The sequence below is a fragment of the Corapipo altera genome, unplaced genomic scaffold (genome assembly GCF_003945725.1).
Source record: "Corapipo altera isolate COAL_440 unplaced genomic scaffold, ASM394572v1 0, whole genome shotgun sequence".
NCBI classification, from domain to species: Eukaryota; Metazoa; Chordata; class Aves; order Passeriformes; family Pipridae; genus Corapipo; species Corapipo altera.
Window position 1 is genome coordinate 20,071,886 of NW_020884872.1, and position 12,118 is coordinate 20,084,003.

The 12,118-nt window shown below is 38.3% G+C and overlaps 1 protein-coding gene across 3 annotated transcripts in view; it reads right to left on the bottom strand.

The window, feature by feature from the left end:
- TBL1X (transducin beta like 1 X-linked) overlaps positions 1 to 12,118 on the bottom strand; it is a 196,237-nt gene that overhangs the window by 84,941 nt on the left and 99,178 nt on the right. For all 3 annotated transcript variants that reach the window (XM_027639213.1, XM_027639204.1, XM_027639220.1), the window contains one exon: positions 2,844 to 2,951. The gene's annotated coding sequence lies outside the window, so the exon portion shown is untranslated. The remainder of the gene's footprint in view (positions 1 to 2,843; positions 2,952 to 12,118) is intronic.

Consider the following 12,118-nt stretch of genomic DNA (forward strand, 5'->3'; position numbering starts at 1 on the left):
AGGCTTTTTACCATCTCATTTTGCAATGTTAACATCCTCTTTACTATCAATGAAAAACTTCCTTGAAGCCTTAGCTGTGTCAAAGAGAAAAGATTTTAAAAAATAAAGAGCAACAATCTTATTCCACTAGCAGCAATTTAAAACTGTAATTTGTAAAAGAAAGGCTCAAAACACGTATCTCAGAAGTTAGCCACGACTGAAATAGTTTCCTCATCTCTCCAGCACCGTGTAAAGGCGCAAAAGAGACAAGTTCATGTTCTAGCTAGATAGATACTTTTTTCTGACTTGGTTGATAGGCCAGAAAGTACTGATTAAGTAATATTTCATGAATAAAATCAGACTTCAGTTAACCATGATTCACCAAGTAACAAGAAAAGCATCAGGGAATATATAAATAAAACCATGAAACAGCTGTAAATTTAAAGAATGTTCATGTTATTTTAAATATGTCTATTTTTAAAAATGTTATTACAACAGTTCACTATTTTTCAGTGAACAGAAAGTGTGCCATATGACTTTCAAGAATAACCACACTATGCGTAGTAAATGCTGAGCAGTCAGAAGGAATAGTTCATGTGTATGCCCACAGGTGCAATTTTAGAAATCAAAATCAATACAGAGCTTATTAACGACAGTCACAATTTGCACTATCACATTTCATTTGTGACATTCTTGAACTGCACCTATTGCAAGCTTCTTGAACAACAGACACCTGCTAATATGCTGATATGTCTGAAGGATCTTCCACTACATACTATCCATCTCGCTCTTAAATTCAAAGCAACTAATTCATACAATAAACATCAAACTAGCAAATGGTGACCTGTTTCTTCCTAAGTATCATGTGCATATGCCTACGTTTTCTAACTGAACTTGCCCAACCTTTCATTTTTCGACATCTGATTTCGCCTCATCTCTCTGTTTCATCTTGCTTTTTACAAGGTTTTCTAGTCAAAATACTGTAATTCCCAATGCATTTATACAATATATCACACACGATCTTGATAAAGCCAACCTCTTGTCACCCCCATCACAGCAATAACAAACAATGATGACAATAAGAATGCATAGGACAAAATTAACATGACTAAATTTTGTTAAAACATATTTTGGTTAGTCTGCCTAGTGATTTTGGCCATGATTTTCAAAAGCCACAACTAAGCTGAGGAAATAAGTTTGGTGACTACCTATTGGAATGTACGTAAGTGATCTGACACTCATCATGTAAAATTTGTTGGTCTAATTGAAGCAACTAAAGTAGTAAAACATGACTGAAGAAATTTCTGTGTTCCATTCTCAGGCACAAAAGAAGATTCACTAAAAATTATTACTAACTTTGTAAAATCATAATATTTTTCTCTGCTTTTGGGTTTCCTCTGACTGATTCAGGTAAATGATCATTACAGATGTGCCTGAGCAGATGTGCATTGCTGCTCCCAACAAATCTCCAAAATCCAACAAGGAGTCTCTATAACATTTAATGCCAGGAATCTATGACATTTTCCTGGAGCTTCTTTCTTTGAAAACTGACATTTTCTCCCTGCATTGTCCCCAGACTGGTCAGAGACATTCTCCTGCAGAGAGGAAAGTCTAAGTGATACTGTGAGAGGAAAAGTGCTAAAGCATGTACTCACTCCCCGCTACAAAATTTCTGGATAGTCAAGACCAGCTGTAGGTTTTGGTAGGATGTGAAAGAGATCTTGGAGATCTGTCTGACCTTCAGAGCAACAGAAAACAAAAAGACTGATGATCAATAATTGGCTACATATCTGGTGAGAAGTTGAGGTGTTCTGGCCTTCAGAACAGCAGCTGGCATGCGTAGCAAGAAAGGAGCCCTATTAGGGGAATAAACTTCATCTCACCGACATGTTACTTTTTGGTTAAGGACAATCTAGGGCAGACAAAAAGCTTTGCATGTCTGGGAGGTGTTGGAGAAACAGATGCAATACAAACTCATCCCTACACATGGACACCTGAGCCAAGAGAAGAATCAGTGGCCAAGGAGACAGGCAAGAGAGGCTGTAAAGTCTTGTTTAGGAAACGTTTTGTATAGTTATCAGAGCTCACAAAATACATGGTACAGAAACAATTAAGTACAAATGACAGTGAAATCTTATAACAAAAAGGAGTAACTAATCTCCCACACATGTAAGTGCATAAGACCAGAGATACTACTTCTGTTCATAGCATTCATAGTACTGCAGTAGTCAATGCAGCTGTATAGTCCCTGCACTGCTTTCCCAAAAATGGTAAAGATCTTGTTCTTTCTCTATAATTCACCAAAAAAGGGGGAGAAGTCTGTACCTTCTTAAGATGTTAACCGGAATGCCCCACATGCTGCTATTAGCACAGAGAGGGATTTAGAAACTTGTGTGAAAAGAGCACAGCAGCAACTTGAAAAGGCTGCAGAGTACCACTGAATGTTACATAAACACAGAAACAGTCCCTGATGCATTGCAGGAGAATAAGATTGCTCAGGCCTAATGTTAGAGATGGGCAGTACTGTTGGTGGTGTTGGTACACTGGTAGGACTGATCTTACCGCTGATGCATTTTGGAGTAATTTTTTTTACCCTAGCAATTACTGAACGCCAAAACCACTTAAAGAATTGCCCAGTGCTTCTCTGCATTGCTTCTTCAACCCGTAGCTTAAAAAGCAACCATGATAAATGCAGACTTTCTGTCAAATATCTCTGTTCAAGAGAGCTGGACGAATGAGAGCACTGGTGTATGTACAGGAACTGACCGCCTGGGTGGCTTGACCAGGGAAAAACCTGAAAGGCAGTTGGACAGGAAATGGTGCACTGGATGTGAGCTCTTACTGAGCAATTCCTTTTGGCTTACCTGGTCGTGAGACCCTTGAGCTGCTGAATGTTGCTCCTCGCAGGCTGCTGTCAAGAGTCTGGGGGTTTGAGTTACCATGGAGATCACCGCATCTGACAGCTGAGAGGGCTGCAATGAAAGAAAGGTACCTGTCAAGATGGTACAGTGTCCATCACCTCACGAAAACACAAGCATTTGACTCCTTTTGCTTTTGGCATTCACTAAAGTGCTAGCTTCCAAGTTAGGAGCTTTGACAGAACCTGAAGGGGAAAAAACCCAACACCCATCACAGAAAGATTTAGAGAGGCGAGGGGAAGCCCCAGCGACACACAGCACTCGAGCACTTTGTAAAGGTGTGCACTTTCTCAGGAATCTGGAAGAATCCTAATACACCCTGTGCTTGGCTTAACAATTTTCAGCATCTCTGGCCAGGTAAAACAAAAGCAAGCAATTCACCCTGAACCACTGCTGAGCACAGGACTGAAACGCCAGTGCACTGCCTCTGAACAGTGGGATGCACACAAAAGTGCTTCCTCAGAAAGCTTCCAGTGGGAACTGACTGAGCACCACTTTGAGCAAGAAGAAACAAGCAGGCAAAAGAAATCACCTTCTTGAATGTTTTTTGGGGAAAGTCTAAAGGCAAGCATTTATGAAAATCAGACATGAAAGACAGCCTGACATTCTTCTGCAATAATAAACCCATTTGCACACTTTTCCATGCCTGCCATCGAGTGTGATGAGTAAAGCCTTATTTCTTACTTCCTCTGCCATTTGAGCACCATGTATCTTGACTAGCTTCCTACTCCTCCGTTCAAGCCTTAAGTTTTATGCTCAATTTTTGTCTATGTAATCTAATAATTAAATGCTGTAAAGTGAAATGAGATATTCATTGGAGACTTTTAAAATTAATTACCCTCTTCCACACAAATGTCTGACAGCTTTTAAGACTACTGTCCTGATTTTGTTGGGGATAGAGTTAATTTTTTTCCTGGTAGCTGGTACAGTGCTGTATTTTGGATTAAGTATGAGAATAATGTTAATAACACACTGATGTTTCAGTTGTTGCTGAGCAGTGCTTACCCCAAGTCAAAGACTTTTCAGTTTCCCGTGTTCTGCCAGTGGGCAGGTGCACAAGAAGGAGCATGGCCGGGACAGCCATACCATAGAATGTCATGCCCAGTATAAAAACTGGGGGGGAATTGGCTGGAAGGGTACTGTTCACTGCTTGGGGAAGGACTGGGCATTGGTCAGCATGTGGTAAGCAATTGTATTGTGCATCACTTGTCCTTTTTGGGTTTTATCGCTCTCTTGTTTTGTTATCTCCCCTTTAATCATTATTGTCATTATTATTATTAGTAGTAGTATTATATTTTACTTTATTTCAATTATTAAACTCTTCTTTATCTTAACACATGGGTTTTATCATTTTCCAATTCTCCTCCCCATCCCACTGGGATGGCTAGGGGAAATGAGTGGTTGTGTGATACTTATTTACCAGCTCAAGTTAAACCATGACAATTATACATTAAGTATCATTTTCTGATATAATCAATGTAATAAGTAACATATTTAAACACATAATCAGGAGAAGCATTCACAAATCCAGTTCTAATTCTCAGTCTACAGTACTACATACAACATGTTCTCATTTAGTTTACTGTGAGGCAAGTACACCATCTAATCGACTACTACTCACTTCAGAAAGTTACATCTATTCTAATCAGAGGTGAATGACCACACAAGGGACAATAAATGCTATTTAAGCATCACAAAGTACTAACAAGACATAAGCTAGAAGTCCATAGTTTTTCTGCGTTTGTTTACTGAATGCATACAAATCTCCATCTATGTGGCTACCTATCTAATTACCTATCTCATTCTCGGATGGCATTCTGAGATGACTGTTCTTATCTCTCCACCCCATCTTTTTTTTAAATTATGGATTGATAGAATCATTTGGGTTTGAAGAGACATTAAAGATCATCTAGTTCCAACCCCCTTGCCATGGGTAGGGACACCTCCTACTAGATCAGGCTGCTCAAAGCCCCATCCAACCTGGTATTGAACATTGACAGGGGTGAGAAATCCACAACTTGTGTCCCATCTCATTTTTCTGTGGAGAATATTATGTTTATAAAAAACAAACCAAAACAAAACAAAAACCCCAAGAAGCATAATTGTGCGTAAATACAAAATTTAAAAATCCAAGCAACAATTAAAGGATTTTTCTGTTACAACTTCTCCATGCCTTATGGGGAAATTGCTAAGAGTATTATTATATTAAAATTATCTCTATTCAATACTTTTGACATTATGCTATGCAACAGTATCTAACACATACTGATGCTGCTCTCATGTCAAGCACCAAGAAAATATCTGTACTGTAGGCTTCTGCAAGATTTATTGAGTTTAAAGGACACTATAGAATACCAGATACTCATACCGTAGCACTGTAGATGGAAGAATGGTTATTGAAGAAATTCTATGAATGCTTTCTATCATAATTATACTCATAAATTGGTTGGGTCATGTTTTCATTTGTTCTGTTTACAAATCTTAAAAACTGGATCCCTGGCGGTTTTTATCCGTGACAGGATCACTCAAAGGCTATTCATCTTCCCATGCTGCTACAGAGCAGGCAGAAGGCATCAGTGGAGGCAGCACTGGTAACACAGGCTGGAAGAGCTAATCAAATCCCTTCCTAAGACCAAGCCTTGCTTACCATGCCAGACGACTTTTTGCTAAAAAAGTTCATACTAGCACTCTGCTGAAAAAGTGAAAAACAAAAGGAAAGAGACATCCTAGAGGAGAAAAGATACAAATTCTTTATTATTATTTTATTACTTATAAGTATCAGTGACATTGAAAAGTTATATAAATTTCCCTTATGACTAGGTGAGAGCATGTATAGATGACTGCAATAACTGGTCATGATAGTAGATGCCCCTACCCATAAGGTTTTACTCAACAACAAAAGAGTTTCTTCAAATCTGATTTCATACAGAATTAAGTACTAATATGAGCTTTGAAACAAACAGTATGCAAAGACAGAAAATGTTCTTTTAAACTTTCTTTGGTGATACTAGTATTGCAACCTATTCCTACTCAGAATAGGACAAGGTCTTCACAATTTAGAAAGAAATTGAAAAAAACCCCCACCATCAGAGATCACAAAATACAGTTGCAAAGTGTTAATATAAAGTATCTGGAGAGTTCAGCTTGTATAGTTTATCACAAAAAAAAAAGATGATGACCTAATTACAGCACCTAAGTATTTTCATTGGGAGAATATTCTAAGTACCAAATGGTTTGTTAATCTAGCAAAGGGTGTGCATAAAACAAATCAGCATCTGGAAGCTGATACCAAATTTAAGTGAGAAATAAAGTACATGCTTTTATCACCTGTGACTAACCATTAGTGCAGCTATCCAAAGGAGAATGCAGAGATTCTCCATTCATTGATATCAAGCTTTAGTGGGACTTCTCTAGAAGAAGAGTTTTTGTGAAAATATAAGATATCTTGCAGTCATATACAAGTTACTGGGTTTCATACAGATAGACAGTGATTCAGAGAACTACAGCTATCCTTCCAGAGACACGTGGACTAAGTTCTGCTGTGAATAATATTCTGGCTTCTAATTTAGGAAGCTTATTCTTTCCTCCATGAGCTGAAAGGACTCAGTCACAGGAGCATGGCAGCAGGAGCTCTCTTCACAAGGGTCACTCAGGGCATCAGTATGACCAAAGGTAGGCAATACAAATTATGCTCTCTGCGTAGAGAGCAATAAATAACAGCGTTTCATGCTATTAACTACTTGCCAGTCCCACCCCTATGGGCAGGTAAGCTTTCTGGGTAGAAAAATCTTCTTATAGAGGTGTTTCAGTGGGTTAGCCAAGTAGTTCTCCATCTCAGTTAAAATCCAGGAGCTGCTGTGGCCCTGCAGTGTGCTTCCAGCTCTCTCCCTGCAAGAAGCAGAAGCCTCACTCTGGGCACATAAGTAACGTGGGCTTCTTACAAAAGGGACAATGGGAGAAGAAACAGAAATAAAAACAAGAATGTTTTTATGTTACATTGAAGTGGTCTCACAGTTAGCAACCTTAAAAATTTTCATCCTCTAAGGAAGGGATAAGGAAAGATATTAGAAGTGTTAATTTAGCTAGCAGTTGCTATATAATAGCTGTTGATATTCTATGCCTTGGGTTGGGCTAAACTGCCAGGAAATGTAACCAAAAATAAAAGTTAAAAAAATTCGTTCATTTTTACTAATTGTAAATCTGGTACACATGGTTTGACTTTGGATTTGCAATATGTTTGAAAACACAAAAGACAACCAAACAATACGAATGTTTGTATCTCTGTGCATCTCTCAGCTATTCCACTGGACACAACCTCTCTGAAGCAAAACCATGGGAACCCCCAACACGGACTCCCATGCAGGCAGTTGATGTATCAAGTAACTTATCAACCACCCTTCTTACATAAGAAATGCCAATTTAACTGAATAACAGTAATGTTGCCTTTCACCCCTGTCCCCGCAGCACCAGCCAGGATAGGGTAGAGCACAAGCACAGTGTCCACAGCACCATTTACACTAAGAAGTCAATAAAGTGACGTTTCTTAAAGGAGGGATGAATTTAGTGCTGCCCTTAGTAGGCCATAGATGAAACACTGCATTTATCCTCTGCTTCATATGTAGATTTAAATACTATTTCTGCAGAGTTTCAGCTAAATAATTTTATTTCTTTTTACTACACAACAGAGATGAGGAGAAACCAAACCAGTGTCATTACTCTTCTTAACTCTGTTTCACAATGAAAAAAACATTAAGTGGGTGACTATTTATTATCCCCCCTCTTTTCTGGCTTTTAGAGGCACTGGGAAGTTTAAATGCTAAACAGGCCATCTTCAACAAATACTAAATTACAAAAGCAGTTTCCAGAGATTTCACTATATCTCTGGGAAAGAAATGCAGGATATCTAATGCACAACACAAATATTTGGCTTTCTTTCAAACTGATAAACAGCTTTAATATTTTCAAACTATCCCTGGGGGAGTATACTCATAGTAAACCATGACTATACAGAAGATTCTAACAGCACATCAATAATTATGCCACCCATCTGCAAAAAATAACCTTAAATATATTTTCTAAAGCAATTCCTAAAAAGTGTACACTTGAGTGAAGAGAACACTCCAACATTTGCAAAACTTATGCTGATGTGCTAGGGTTTTAGTTTCTTTATGGATTTACATTATATATAAATATAATCTCATTGGTATAACCACAGCTGTGGCTCCCCTGGGGCATGACCAGCAAGTGCTCTGTACATGGATCACAGATGACACTGCAGTCACGTGGAGTAGACCACTGCTTTCAGCACAACACAACACAACAAGCTGGGTTTCTCTACTATGTTTCCACAGAGTACCTATGCACTGGAACTGCAAATTCTGTTCAGAAAAACCCACACAATCCCTGAATATTAATGTATTTGCCCTAAGGTCTTATAGAGTAAATAAACACTATTTAATGGTTTCCTATGATAAAAAATTCCCTCTTTCGACACTTATGTATCTATCATTCTCCCATAGCTGCTTCCTCTAAAGGAAGTTAAGAAAGGGTTTTTTATTTTAAATCTACTCTAGATAAATGCTAAGATTTGATGAAGGAAACGAAGTCATGACTCAGTCAAAAATCAGAAAATCAACTTTGAAATAAATCTTCATTATAGTACTAGTGCAAAAAGTTTCCCCATGGTAAAATCTAAGTCAAAGCAACAAAAATAGCCTCAGAAATAACCCATCTCTTCCCACAAAAACTTAAAATACTTAAGACTTGAAAGCCTCTCCCCAGAATACATCAGTCTTTTCAGGTGCAGCTCACAGAGCCTGGGCTATCACTTTGAAGCAAGTGTCTCCAGGGAAAATCAAACTGCGAGTGGAAACATTTCTCATGTTTCATCTTAACTACCTCTGTCAATGCTAGTGGACATCATGAAATTAAGAATTTCAGAAGCACGGTCTCATTAATTTGGCTATATTCTGCTACCCCTCTTACGCAGGCTTCTTCAGAGATAAATTAACTCTCAGCAGCCCAAACAAAGACTCAATACAACCAGTCTTAGAGCCAGACTGGAAGACACAGTTACAACATCAACTCTCCAAATCATTTACCAATGTCAGCACTTTGCCTGCACCGGTGCTTCAACAGCTTTAGCTTTTTTCTGCTTCAGCTGTGTATCTGACTGTAGTAGATATTCCCTCCACATGTGCAATAGTTTCAGGGACAGGAGATACATGAGTTATCTACCATTATTTGATAGGCCTGAACTTTCAGTGGTAATAATGCACTTATGAAAAGTTTAGCTGTCAGTAACCAAAGCAGGTACCAAGACTGCAAATGCTTAGTACTGTAAAAGGATTTCCTCAGTACTCCTATGGATTCAAGGGTCCTGTGGTCTACAACACAGCATTTCTGAAAATTTTTTATCACAAAAACTTATACATATCAAATAGCACAGCATTTATTTTACCAACTCTCAGGCAAACCAAATGCCATTTTTCTAATTAACAAGTCCATATTTAAAAATAAAAAAAACCCCACACCCAAACTTCTCTCTTGACAGTAACTGATGAGATTTCTGCTGAACTTCATAAAACATGAAACAAACCCCATAGCACATCTAGGACTGTTGTGATGGAAACATAAAAAAGGAGTTTAATTATTAATTCTGTGATACTGCAGGTAGGTGGGAAAGAATTATCCCCTTCAGAAGCATTGAAGTGTAATCCTTTCATTTGTCTATTTAGCTGTACCTCAGGTAAAAGCATAGAAGAAGAAACAGAAAAGAAGAAATGCAGCCTCCTCTGCACTGCCCTAACAGTCATCATTACCTGATTTAATAGTGAGTGCAAGATTAAAAAGAAAACCACACAATTTCACTTAATTCATGTAATTTTTGCCCTGAGCAGATCTGTCATTCTAACCTAAGAAATGAACTTTCAAGTCTTTGGCCCCCAGTTGTGCAAATACTGCGCTGCTCTCAGCATGCACGTCTTGGAAGTACCCAACTGCAGAGCAGCACGTGAAAGGATCTGCTGTTTCCTGTATTTGAATGATGCAAAGTCTGTAGAGTTTTCTCAATGTGCACCAGTAAGGCAAATTGCAGCCCATGGCAAAGAGACAGAGCCAGTATAATTTTCTTAAACAAGGTTTAATATGTCTTGCCAATATCATCAGCTTTGGTTTGGACTAGCTGTAATTTCCAAGAGATTTTGAAGGTGGGGTACGACAGGCACTGTGGTAATAGACTCTTGATGTTGTGGAGGCATCGGTACTCGCTGCAAGGTCAGGCTTTAGAAGAAATTACTACAATCAACTTAGGAGGAACAGAGATGGTAGGCACTTTGGACATGTCACATGGGATTTGGGCAGCAGTTTGTTCCCGAAGGACCTTTTGAAACTTTGGGTGGAACTTCAGCTACACATCGTTGAAACAAAATGAATATATAGATACGCAGTCATTAATATATTTAAGTCACATTTTCCCCTTACATTACAGCAATTGTATGAAATGCTCTAGGCTAGAAGCTGCTGAATCAGGAAATGGATCAGAAGCTAACTAAAATGCCTTTCTAGTTATTGATTCCTGATCTCTGTTTCCTGTCAACTTCCTAGAACCCATCCAACGCAAGCATGAAAGGGTAATGAGTTTCTGAACGCACGCTCTAATAGTGCACACTGCATCAAAGCTTTCAGTAATTGCCTGGATGCTGCTTCCCAGCAGTACTAAACAACTTAAATATAATTATCTGGAAGCCCTATGGGCTGCATTTCCCCACTGGAACACCTCTTACACTAATCCATTTATCAGGCTGACAGATGACTGAATCACTGGCACTATGGACCCATTCTCCTAATAATATTTCTCAGGCCCACATTTTGGTTTGTGCTTTATCAGGTACATTTCTGCAAAGGAAAAACCTGTATTAAGAGTGGGGAGAGAACCAGACATATAACACATAAATCTCTTCCCAGTACTGAATAATGTCATTTGTTTGATTAGCCCACTAAGTATAAAATGCTGGAGCTATCAGGTAGAAAATGGAAATGAAATATATGCATTATGGAACTGTATGACAGCAAAATTAGTAGGGAAACACACAAACACAGAGAACTTCTGTAAATTTTCCAGCCATACAAAAGTTTAGAGAAGTTTGCATTAGAGGACAATTTTCAGGCCATCCTTCCTGAAGATGGCCTGTCTACAGCTGTTGAGCTAAAATTTCTCCATACTAGTTCCTTCTTGTACATCTTTCTGAACAATGGGTAACAAAAGAAATTTTAAAGCTGTCTGAATTATATTCAAATAGACTTGAACCGAACATCATGCTGCCACAGAACTGTCCACTTTGCAAGCTGCTAGAGAATTCTCATAAAAGTACCAAAAAAATTATCTAATTTCTTAGACAGAATTTTCTAATGTTGTAACAAAAACCACTTTATCACTGTGACTTTTATTTCCAGACAGGTTCCAATAAGTGGACCTCTGCAGAGTCTGAAATTCTGGGGACTGCAAGCAATGTCTTCCAAAATGTGCAACGCTGTGAAAATGAAGTAATTGTAAAAATGCTAAATTCTCTTCAAATTATTTTTTAATGATGAAAATAATTACTCTAGGATGTTATACTCTTATGCTTCCTTTCTAACAAGCTGTGGGACAGGAAACAAAAAGGGACAAAGCTGGTAATAACCAGTAGGAAGATGTAGAAAAAGATGGGTTTTAAAAAGTGCCCTTCTTCTAGACCCATTGTACTGCAGTCAATAATATATATTCTGGTTTGGAATCACAGGACCCAGCTAGACTGGTAGCATTGCTTCATCTGCTTATTTCCTCCAAATGTTCTCATCATGGACACAGAAAATCTCTATGTTCCAAAACAATAAAACAAGAAGGACAGACTCCTCGTACTTCTACATGAGCCTAACCAGTATCTTGCCAACAGTCAACATTCATAAACTCTCTTAAAAATAGAACTACAAGGTAAAGTTAACCCATGGCCTCATCCTTTTACCTGGAAAGATGGTCATCAGTATGAATTCAAAGCATAAATACAAAAGCTATATTTGAACATTCAACAATGAAATATATAATTAAAACATATTCAGTGATCTAAACTGATTTAGCTTGTGAATCAAGCAGCAGCAGCAACAATATGAGGTACAGTCAGCACTTCTCGGGAGCAGCACTAACCATCCATCTCAGAACAGGGCCAAAAAATAGCAGCTACTTG